Source organism: Adelges cooleyi, unplaced genomic scaffold (genome assembly GCF_023614345.1).
Source record: "Adelges cooleyi isolate 19-005CV unplaced genomic scaffold, UGA_ACOO_1.1 ACOO_flye_CR_arks_rails_tigmint_CR_PRNA_9, whole genome shotgun sequence".
NCBI lineage: Eukaryota > Metazoa > Arthropoda > Insecta > Hemiptera > Adelgidae > Adelges > Adelges cooleyi.
The window spans coordinates 9,620,719-9,633,163 of record NW_026096579.1 but is presented as its reverse complement, the minus strand read 5'-3'; the positions used below and the strand labels follow the sequence as shown (position 1 = coordinate 9,633,163).

The following is a 12,445-nucleotide window of genomic DNA, read 5'->3' as shown; positions in this document are numbered from 1 at the left end:
ATGGAATAAAAAAAATACAGTTAGTTCCATGCCTAAAAGATGTATCGTGTGGAAAATATAATTATAAATTATTTTTTTTTATCGGACACGCGCAAAACATGATAAAAATCGCATCCCATTTTTTTTAATTGCACGCCGAGTGAGTTAGGTCAGAGTTCATATTATTATTTTTATAATCTAATACACACAAGCAATCCTGTGACGTTAAATGTTTAGAAATAAAGAGGGAACTAAAAAAAACCAACTATAAAAATTACAAACAGAAAACAAAGTCAATAATAATTTAATCCGTGAAATCCAACACAAAAATCATAATATTATTGTATTACAAAGTATTTTTTTTTTAAATAATTAGATTGTATATTGGACGATAAACAAACATAGGATTAAAAACAGAAAAGAGCGTTAATATGTTTATACTTTGATCGCAATACATGAATTTTAAAAACCTTGAAAACGCTAAATAAACAATCGACTTAAGGAAAAAAAAAATTGATATTAATTATATATTGAACAAATATCGCTTTCGGATAATCGGATATAAACGGTTCATTAGGCTTTTTTTTTCTCAAAATCCTAAACGTCTTGAAATACACTGGTTGGAAAAATGTGCTGACCAATCGAATTTAAATGATCACCATAATATGTATTGTGAACTTGAATAGGTCCTTTTTAAATCCAAGCGAATTATTTATTCTTTATTCTTTTTAACTTTTTTAGAAAAAAATCCAGGTAAACATGAAAAAATATAAATACAAATCTGAAAGCCAGCTCAAAATTGGATGTTTAGATGGTCATCATTTCTTTAAATTGTGTTTTTTTAAATTTAAATTTAAACGATAATAGCACTTTACGGTCAAAAATTAAAGTCAACCGGTTGATCGGAATTACAACAAACCATGTACGATTATTTTGAATAACAGCTGTGAGTCATATTGTATGTATATTATATTATACAATTTAAATTTCGTTGTCATCATAAAAAATTAACTATGCGCATACACAAATAAATTGTCTGAGTGATAAATATGGTAATTTATTTTTTATCTAATGGTATAATAGGGAAATTCGCATTATATTGTATAACAATTATTTTAAGTAGATCTGAAGGGTTTGGGGGAATATGTTTTTTCTTGGTAAGGCGAGTGGATGACGTTGCTAGGCTTCCCTAATTGGACCTATATATTATATGCCAAATAATATACGGGTTTGAACTTTAAACCTAATATTTTTTCCATTTTAACTAATAGGCAAACTTGCTCATTGACCAAACAACAATTTTGGAATAAGAGTAATTACTTTATTATCAAATTAGCGACTAAAAGTAGCCAATTTTAAAATAAGTAAATAAAAGTGATAAAAATGACTAGTTTCCAGCCCTAAGTATAGGGAGGGGGGAATTATAAAAACTTGGAATTAATAATATGTTTGCTAAATTTTTTTTGAAAATCACATCGGAACAGACTATTGTAAGCCAATTTTTGTATATTCCTAATTCAACGTTACTTAAGCTAATCCCAAATCATTACTTTTAATGTTATAAAACTTTTGACACAGGAAAAAGCAAACATCACACTATGACCGTATTTAATTACCAGGTTAACAGCAGTCAGCCGGATACGATAAGTATTTTCATAAATTTGTTGATTTGCCTAATGTTATGGAATTTGTTTAGAAAGTGCAGAGAACAACCTTTATCGTATAGCTCTATGCGCTTACTCAACCGCACTCCACCTCCCAACCAACCCTTTAACCTCTAGTAACTTAAAAAATAATTATCCAAATCTGGTTATTGAACAGTCGCCATTTTCAGCAAATTTTCCTTGATAGAATGGCTATCTTGAATATAAAAAAGAAAAAAAACAGTATTTAAAAAAGTAAAATAGTTAAGTGCAATAAAAAGCGGTGATGCTTATAGCACAAATGAGTATTAATTAATTTAAAAAAAAAAACTTTAAAACATTCACTAGAACAAAAGTTATTTCATTTGTCGAATCATTGTGGAACACCCTGTATATATATATATGTATGCATACATATAAATATGTTTAAGTACAGATCACGAAAAGGACAAATTAACCAAAGGTTATTATTATTGACATTGTAATTTTATAGTTTTTGCAAATCGGTCTAAGCAGTAATTCTATATAGTCGAGTTTATTATTATTGCAATCAAAAGAACCCCCCCCCCCTCGGCCGTGGACAAAACTACCCTCGTCTATTATGACGACAACGGAGACTGTCGTCAGACTTTTACATTGACGAGTCCACTAAACCTATACAGGGTGGTCCATTTAACGTTAAGACATTTATTTTCTCTGAAAATAATTACAACTATGTAGTTTTTCTCTTTGAAAACATTTCGTTATTGTGATTTTACAATATTGCACCATATTGAAATTGTTACATTTGTTTGGTAGAGTTTTGTTAACTTCTGTTTCTCAAACGGTAACGTTAATATTTTGAAAACCTTTTAAATTAACAATAGTTTACCGAACTATAGTTTTGGATAATTATTTTCAACATTTTCTTAATTAAATATATTATTTAAACATATACTATACAAGAGTCGGTAAAACTCTGGAAAATAATAAAAAGCACATAAATATTTATCAATTTTATAATATAGTAAAAATAACATGGGCACACATTTTTTTCAAAAAGAAAAACTAGAAAATTACGAACTATTTTTAAACAAATTGAGTGATGTTAAATGGATCGTCCTGTATATGTCATGCTTTGATTTAATGACCGTATAAAAAAAAATATGTGTATTATGTAATTCAACGAGTGTTTTTTTTAAATAATATTATTTGCTCAGGGCATTGTTGTAATATAACAAAAAAAAAATATATATATACATTTTGTAAGTGGGCTACGGTTTTAAACTGAGTTTGCATTAAAACATACACTTTAATTTTACAAGTCTATTGTTTGAAGTATAAGCATAATATTGTATTATCGCACACGCATTGCAAAACAGTTAAAAATAAGTTTCACCGTGACAGAATTTTTTATATTTAGTACATACAATTAATCTGCAAAAGTATATATATATAAATGATAAATAATATTTATCAAAGAACGTTAAATATATATTTTTTTAAGACAATAGTCATTTTAAAATTACTTTTATGGTTTTTTTTTTTTGTTGAAACGCTATTGTTACAGACGAAGGGCGATAATACATGCGATACTATAATATTTTTATGGTATTTAAACGGCAAATCAAACATAAATTCATTCTCGGTTATTACTAAGCACAGAGTTGAGCATATTCGTGTTTGAATTGCACAACTGAGATTCACAATTTATTATTATTCGAATGAAAATACTTTTTTTTAATAATTTTCATATCAAACCATTCAGAAAAAATGAATTTACATACAAAAGGATTCGAAGTATTTGAATCATTATTACTCTAATATATTTTGAACAATATTGAGATAAATGCAAATTTTAATTATTCGTATAATTTCATTTATAACACTGCAACAGTTTGAATTTTTTTGAAAGAACTTAAAAATTCTTCTTTTTTAATTGAGTACTTGATAAAAAACCATAATATTTTCTTTTATCATAAGTGTTTAAATTTGTGTTTGATCTAGAAATTACTTTGATTCGCCATTATGGATCGTAATAATACAGTCAATACAGTACAATAACTGATTTTAGTTTTTAATAACTTAATAATAATTGTTGTAAATTTAATGTTGCCCTTTGGAACTATACTCGTAAACGTTACATAATAATATAATGACTAATTTCACAATTATTTGTAATTTCTTTGTCGGGAATGATTTTTGTAAATAAATGAATATAAATTAAACGATATTTCAAAATGATTGATGTTAATTATTGTTTTAATCTATATTTTTAAAGGTTTTATTTACACTTTTACATTTCAGTTATGATATTAAAACAATGCTAAAATTAATTTAAACTTTTTATATTTTGAATTGATTAATTAGCAGTTACTTTTAAATATAATATATGAACCCGCAGGGTTTCAAAACCCAATTACCATTAAAACGAAAGTACCGGTTTAACCTTTAAAGGAAATTGTATTATCGAATGACCTTTTAAAGTGACGCCATTTCGTTTGGCGTGTCCAATTTCCTAAATGGCAAACAATGAACAATGTAAGGGAAGTATCATATCATGCTACTGAGAAGCAAACGCCATTGGTTTTGTACTTCAGCTTTAGAAACAACAATATGGATTGATTTTGCAATGCCAATAACACGGTTTGTGCCATTATTTACTAGCCTAAAAAAATTCCACAAAACCCAATTTACAATAATAAAAATGCATTAATATTTTGCTAGTCCAAAACTACAATAATCAGTTTAGTTAAGCCAGTTTCAAATCTTTTTAATGGATTATAATTTAAATTTTGAATTATTATCATTCTACAGGTTCAAACTTAATATTTCAAGTAGGCACTTATCCAGGTAACTTTTGTTTGGGTGAAAAATACACTTTTCAGGTTGCAACACAATTTTTAAACATTGTATATCAAGTCAAGTAGTTTCAAAGTTTTTAAAAATGTATCGTTATTTATTCTCCACTAATTGGATAACCAAACGAGTAACTTGGCATGAGTACAATCCGTTTTATCAAGTTTATGTACGGACTATAAATTAACAAGTAAGCTATGGTTTTGTTGGTTCCAATTAATATAATAATGGTCGTTTAATTAATTTGTACAGTGAAGAAAAAATGCGGTCTTTAACACGCGCAAATGCTATTTAGGACCCAAATAGGTCAAACGGGCTTGACATGTATGCCAACTATTAGTGTTATTGGCAAGACTATAATCAGTGTATAAAGTTTCAAAAACCATTTATTACCACCGCAAATGCATTTAAACAAGTCGTTTTTTATTAGATACAATTTTGTTCGCATACTTAGATTAATATAGTTTTAACTAGTATAAGACAATATTTGGGACAATTTTAGGTGTTATTCAATTGTTTTTAATATCGTTATTTATAAGATTTTCGAGGTCACCGACTTCCCATCCGTGTTGTATTTCTTTCTGTTTGCATCGAAACAGATATTGTTCGATATTTGTACAGCCGAGTATTCGATCAAAAATTGTCTATACTTAATACATTTGCAATGGATTATAAATCGATTGTACCGACTACTTTAATTAATACCGTTTGTTTGGGTTAGGCTGGGTCGACTAAAAAAGAACTAAGAGGACCTATAACTCACACACGACGTTGAAGCCATATTTTTCACCAAAAGTTCGTGAAATGTAAAAAAAATAAAGCTTTTGTTTTAATCGAATTGGGATTTTATTGTGGTTTGTGTAAAATCGTATACAATGTAAAAAAAATGTGAAACTTTTAAAGAAAATTTGAATTTTTTAGACTTTTTGAAGGAATATTTTGAAAATCTAGTATTCTTAAAAATATTACAATGACCAAACGTGTAACAAAAAAACCTTATACATATATTGATTAAAAAAAAAGTGTTTTATACTACTCGTCTCAGTTTTCACAAATTAGGATTTGTTGATGATTTTACAAGTAAAATTCGTTTAAGACCAGACGGTTCACAATAATGTTTTACGCCGACAAATGGTTATTTTACTGCAAACGCTAGTAGAAATTAAAATTGGTTTCATTGTCAGTGATTCTCGTTATTTGACGAGGGCAGTGGCATCATATCTTCTTATTAGTTTTTTGTGTGTGTGTGTGAAAGAGAATTGACAAAATATATAATACCTATAATAGTATGTCCTTGCGCGATGCGACGGCCGGTGACAATATCAAGGTGACAATAATAATGTCTAGAAAGAATATTGTTACCTATTTGTACTTATTGTGTTACTACTACATTATTTGCGCACAAGACACCACCTTTTTTTGTTATTGACAACATTAATAATTCACAAAAAGACAGTTTTTTTTTATTCGAGAACGTCAACGACACGATTGTAAGCTCGATAATTGTTTCTTTTGCACGTTTTTTTTTTATACATTTTATAATAAAAACAATTAACACATAAAACGCGTTTATTGTCTTTAGATCGAATAAATAAATAAATAAGAGAAAAAACATGTTTTTTCATTTAATTTCAATAATATAATTTATAAACTATAATAATTGGAGCAATAATATAATACTTAAACATTGGGTTAGGTTAGTTTGGCGTCGTCACGTTTATAGCAATAAACCGACAAGTTTTGCTTATTTCCGAGTGCAATGACTAGGATTTGAACTCGAAATACATTTAAAAAAAAAAAATTAAATTAAATATCCAAACAAAAGCAAAATCTTTATTGCTATTTTATGCTATTGTCGTTTGATATATTAACTGTGTTTTTTTTTTTTTTTACAAATATTTGTTCATTAAATATCGAGTAGAAGAGAAAGCTCGATCGACTCGGACAGTCTTCGGTTACACTCGTTCGAGTGTATATTATTGAAAGTAAAAAGAAGAAATCACGTTCAGTACAAGTAGATAATATATTATGATGACGACCGTTCTTAGTCATGCACGTTAATGTGCATATGAGTAAACCCGAATAATCATTTTAACCGTTGAAGGAGTTCAAAGACAACAGGAGACATTTGAGATTAGTCATTGTGGCCAGAACTGTCTTTCCTCTACAAAATCGAGAAAAACACCTCAAAAACGTACAAATTCAAATAATCCAACGAATTTAAAACTTGTGAAGAATTGTCTTTAGAAATAGTACTACCGACTTACGGTTAAAGCCCAAGAAAATTACATAAACCCTTGCCCCTAAAAGGGGTGAAAACTTATATTATTTTCAGCTTTTTTTGGTGTAGCTTTAGGTCTGAAAATTATACTGAAGGTAAATCATTGGGAATTTGGCAATTTCACAAGGACCTAATTAGATTTGATAATTAATAAAAAATAGCAATACAGAATTTTTTTTTTATGTAACAAAATAAAACAATTATTGACACGGTCGAGTAAACCGGTAACGGCTAATGTCATTTAGTGAATGTTTATCATTGTCTTGGTATGTGGGTGTATAATTAAACAGCTGATATTAATACCATGACATTATAAAAGTACTAGTAATTAATAATATATAAGGTCTATGGTGGCAGTACAAAGTTCCAATTCAATTATCATAAGACTGTTGGGTTACCGGTTTTTTTTATTTTTAAATTTTACACTAACAATAATATTCTAGTTAATCGTGATTACTTTATTTGCCTAAAACCGTATTAGCATATTTAACAATTGTTAATTGACTTTTAAGCGCCGATACAGTGAGGTTTTTTGTTTTAATATTCGCATATAATTAAAGTCATTTGGTAATTTAATACATACAAGTTTTATCGACACACATAATACTGTATAACATCAACGACAATATTGAACAATAAAAAAGATAACCCGGGTCAATACTGATTAATAATTACAGATAAAGATAAACAATAAAACACTACATTACCACTACTGAAAATCTTTAATGTACATTATCCGACTGCTAACAGCTAATCTGTGCTGGCTACACACAATAATAAACGTTCAATGTTTTTATCGTTTTTAATTACAATTTTTTTTTTAACGGAATAAATAAAAGAAAGACCATGTTAGCACATTGGAGGCGTTCGTTATTCAACTATTGGCTAACATTTTCGTAACCCTATTCAATTATTAACGATCGAATCATCGAAAAATGTAAATTGACACTAACGCATTAAAATTTAAGTGCTTGAGAATTAAAAAATATGACAAAAACGTATTTGTGTATAGGACTCACATTAGCATGCTTACATTGGCTAATTGAAGATTAGCAATTGGCATTGAAGATTTTAATATTCCCGTCAGGTTATATTTAAGTGATCGGAGTGCTAATGCGTTCTTGAGAAATATTTTAACTTAACCCTAAGTTAACCTAACCTAAAATAATTTAAAATTAATAAGTATATATTTCCGTGAACGCGTGGCAATTGTTTTTATATGTATGTACATTTTATTCATGGGAAGATGTCATAAAAAAGAATGTTGAACAGATGAGGTGGTTCCAATTGGAGAAATCTGTAAGCTTTGGACAGAGAAGGATGGAGGCTTGGTTGTAAGACGGTATGGTCTTAAAGGCTCAATAAACCCAAGAAGACGACATTTATTTCATTGATAAGGATTTATAGGACTATAATATAAGGGATGGCCCATAAATAAAAGATAAAACATAATACAACTAATTCAACGGAAATTGCTTATTAAAGTTATTATTTCAACATGTTTCGAACAAACTTATAATATTGTTTCACCGAAAATCATTATTCAACCATTTATAACAAATTCAATAATTAATTATTATCAAATTAGTATAATGCGCAGTTTTCGATTTAATCCTGTAAAGTTTTTATTGGTTTCAGTTGCGTTTCCGTCTGAACGCAAAGATTAAACTAATCTAAACTATACATATAATAATATAGTATTGATAAAATAATAATGACGGTAATCTCGTTTTTATATGAAAAACTCATATTTTTTATTACCTTCATGAGAACGATGAATGTAATTATACCCGTTGTGTGTACAGCTGTAGCCATAGTTTAAGAATGCAAATTGTAATGGAATGATATTAACATCATAAATAGTAGGTATTATTATGTAAAACCATTTATATTAGATTTTGTGAGTTAATTAAAACAAATTGCATTGGTTATAGTAAAATTCGAACAGCTTTGTAAAATATTAAAATACATTTAAAATTGCATTTAAATACTAAATAAATATAAAAAAGGCTAATGACCTAGTAGTCGTAGCCATATTTAAATAAAAAAAAAAAAAATATATATAAAAAAAAACTTAAGATTTTTGCCCCTTCCCCGACTTGAGCTGACTTATTTAGGATGTGTGAAATTGAAATTTTATTTCAAATAACCAATTATACTAACTCTATTTTAAACTGAACAATCAGAAGTTTGTACATACAACAGGGTATTTAATCGTCTATGTGACTGAAGAGGAATAAAATTCATTTCGATAGGGGAAACGTGTACAATTTCAACGAGTGTCACGATTTCTCTTGAAGTTCTTCTTCCGTTATCATCGATTAAATTCTGTACAAGCAATAATAGTATCAACGGATTGAAAAGGTTTTTTATTTTAAATAAACAACTTATTTTTGTTTAACGACCTACTTAATCGATTTTATTGGCATTAGTCTTGTGCCAATATGGAGAAAAAAACAAACAAAATTACATTTTTTTATCGTTAACGGCCGTGTGATAACGCTAAAATTACACAACATGGCGCCGTCCACGATTAGTGATAAAACGTCTGTATACTTTTTTTGATCTGATTACTGGTTTACAAAATGTTATCTAAAAATTCAATATTAGTCTGGTAATTTTCAAATTGGGTATTTATCCGTCAAAGTTATATTAAACCACGTTGTTGCGTTTCGTTATAACGGGCGAAATTGCACATATATTCTCACCCATTGTTATATATTTTACTGGCTTTAAAGAACATTTTTATAAATAATTTGTACAAATATATGAAAGAATATAAACAAAAATCATCAACAACACCGTGTCGAAGATACATTTTCTACCTGTAGGCTGCAATAATATAATACTAGTATAATAACAACAATAATAAAATAAAATGCGCTGATAAACGGTGTAAAGAAAACGTTATCGTATATTTTTTCCTATTCCGATTCCCGGGAACAGAAGACCTTTAAAAAATTCCAATCATATTATTATGAAACATCAAACACAATAAACTATAATTTACAGCCAACAAGTTAAACATTGCACCAGTAGTAATAATTGCTTACTTGATTGTTGTATGAGGTACACATAGGTACACATACGATTATATTATTATATAGTGAACAAATTATAATATATATATATATATATATAACAACAATAATTAATATACATACTACAATTTTGACCCGTGTCTTTATTTAATTTTAATTTTTATCGTGTTCGACTCTACCAAGGACTTCTAACAATCGGTAGTAAAGGTGTTAACTTTTAAGTTTTTTTAAAGCCCTCATGTGAATTTACTTGAAATCCTTAAAATAATTTTTACATTTTTGTTCATTTTTTGGTAATACAAAAACTATCAATGACAGACTGTAAAATTAAATACATTATATTATATTTATGATGAAAAAAAATTGAGCTACTTTTTATTATTATAAATCATACAGTTATTTTATAAAACTCTGCAGCGTAGTAAAGTTTTCAAATAAGAACCTATCTGGAAAACTTTTCTTTTTATCATACGGAAAAAACTACAAAAAAAATGAAACCAAAAACATATAAAGAAACAGGATATTGAAAACAAAAAAAAAGTATTAGATTTCTTGCAACCGAAAATAATAAATTTAGATAATAATAATTTAAGACTTTAGAATTTATCTTTTATTACTAAAAAAATATATTTTATACATGTATTTTAGACTTTTTCAAATAACCTGTTATTTTGAATAAAAATATATTGTATTATATGATTTACACTATTATTTAAATAATAGAGGTACGATGGTAGTCAGTACCAACTTCACCATAAGGTGAGAACATACGTTTAACGTGTCAAACCCAATACTTGTGTAACTCTAATTGTGAAATCACTCTACTAAGTATAATGTAATGTCATACGATAAACCAGTACATTTGTTATTTGAACTATTGTTTTAATTTTTGTCTAAAAAATTATTTAGACAAAAATGATAATTTCATTTTAATTTTTTGGTTATTTGAAATTGTCCAGGAAAAACGTATTTAAAATTAAAATTAAAATGTATTGATTATTTGAGTTTTAATTTTAATTTATTTTGATTTAAAAAAATTAATTAAATAATGTCCAGGTCTTATGAAACGGGGTATACCAATTACAGCAACACCAGATGAATATATTATACATAATATATTCATATATTATATTAAATTTGAATAAATTATATATTATTATTAATATTATATTATATTATATCATCTCTTATCGTCTGTTACAATTATGTAATTACAATTTTAACGCAAATGTGAATTGTGAACTGCCAAGTGTCCCAGAAATCGCGCCAAACCACTATTTCTGGACAGTCGGTCATAATACAATTTTTTAAGAAATACCTTACGTCAGGTTTACGTACCTATATTAAAAAACATATTATAAAAACCTAGAATTTTCCATATTCAATACGAGAGAGATGATTTTAATGTTTACCAGGTTAATTAAATAATCATTTAAACAATTATATATTATAAAAATACGTTCAACTTTTAACAAGTTATAAAATATGAAATAAAAATATATCATTAGTACAGTTGATAAAAAGTGAAAACAATAAAAAATATAATATGAATCACTGCAAAAATGGAACAAGTCTACTTTTATCTACATTTTTTTTTAGTAATAGTATGTTCGTGAGTTCATCATTTACTACAGGAATGAGTAAAGTAAATCCATTGTTCTAAACATAATATAGAGCCATAGACTTTATTTTTTATTTATTTTTCTAAAATCGGTTATTTTTGTTTAAATGACAAAAAGTTGTTTAATAAATGTTGTTTTTAATTTTTATCTATACTTTTGTTAAATTTTAGTATAGCAAACACTAAAAAAATAATAAATTTAAAAAAAGTTGTATTGAACCCTTGTAATAAAAAAGTACATAAACAAATTTGAAAACAATTTTGGTTTGGCAGACTTTTATACTAAATAAAAGGAATGTGTACACAATGTTGACTGCTGAACAGGATAATACTATTATTATGCCAATCAAATAAAATTATATTTAGTTCAAAAAAAGACTTAATAAAAGGTTCATCATCTAATTTTAAATACTTTTAAAAAAATGGACCACCTTTTCCTAGTACAAATATTCAAATACTGTTTTTTAATAGCTATTTGATATTACTGTAACGTTGAAACAGCAACGTAATGTCTGTTGTCTAATTTCGAATTTTTTTTATATTATTAATTATAGATTTTTTTTCAATTAATACATAAATCATAATACTTAAATATACATACATTATTATTATTAATATAACATTATTTGTATTATAGTGATTGCCGTTGACTTTAGCGGAGTTCAAACGAAGGGGGGGGGAAGGAGGATTCGCCGGTGTAACTGTAAAATAACATAACTTTAATCGATTGCCTAGGGCTATTTTTTTCGGATTTCCTATCGCAATTATTATTATTACTTAAGTCGGCCATTTACCCGTAATAATATTATAGTAGGTACAACATACACATTATACACGGGTCGCCGACAGCCGCATTAACATAAGTAATAATAACGCCGGATTTGTACAGTTGCGCTATTATTACAATGCTAGGCCGTCCGTCGACGACCGTGCCCACGTTTCCGAGGTACCGAAGATCTTTAGATTTTTTAGATTTTTTTTTACATAATATTGTGTAGGAAGTAAAAATGTTTCAAAAGTCAAACTTTCAGTTGTACCTCAA

The 12,445-nt window shown here is 27.3% G+C and overlaps 1 protein-coding gene across 2 annotated transcripts in view; it reads right to left on the bottom strand.

Annotated features, from left to right (window-relative positions):
• The window catches only part of LOC126846371 (ras GTPase-activating protein raskol-like), a 119,598-nt gene that overhangs the window by 106,794 nt on the left and 359 nt on the right, over positions 1-12,445 (bottom strand). The window lies entirely within an intron of this gene.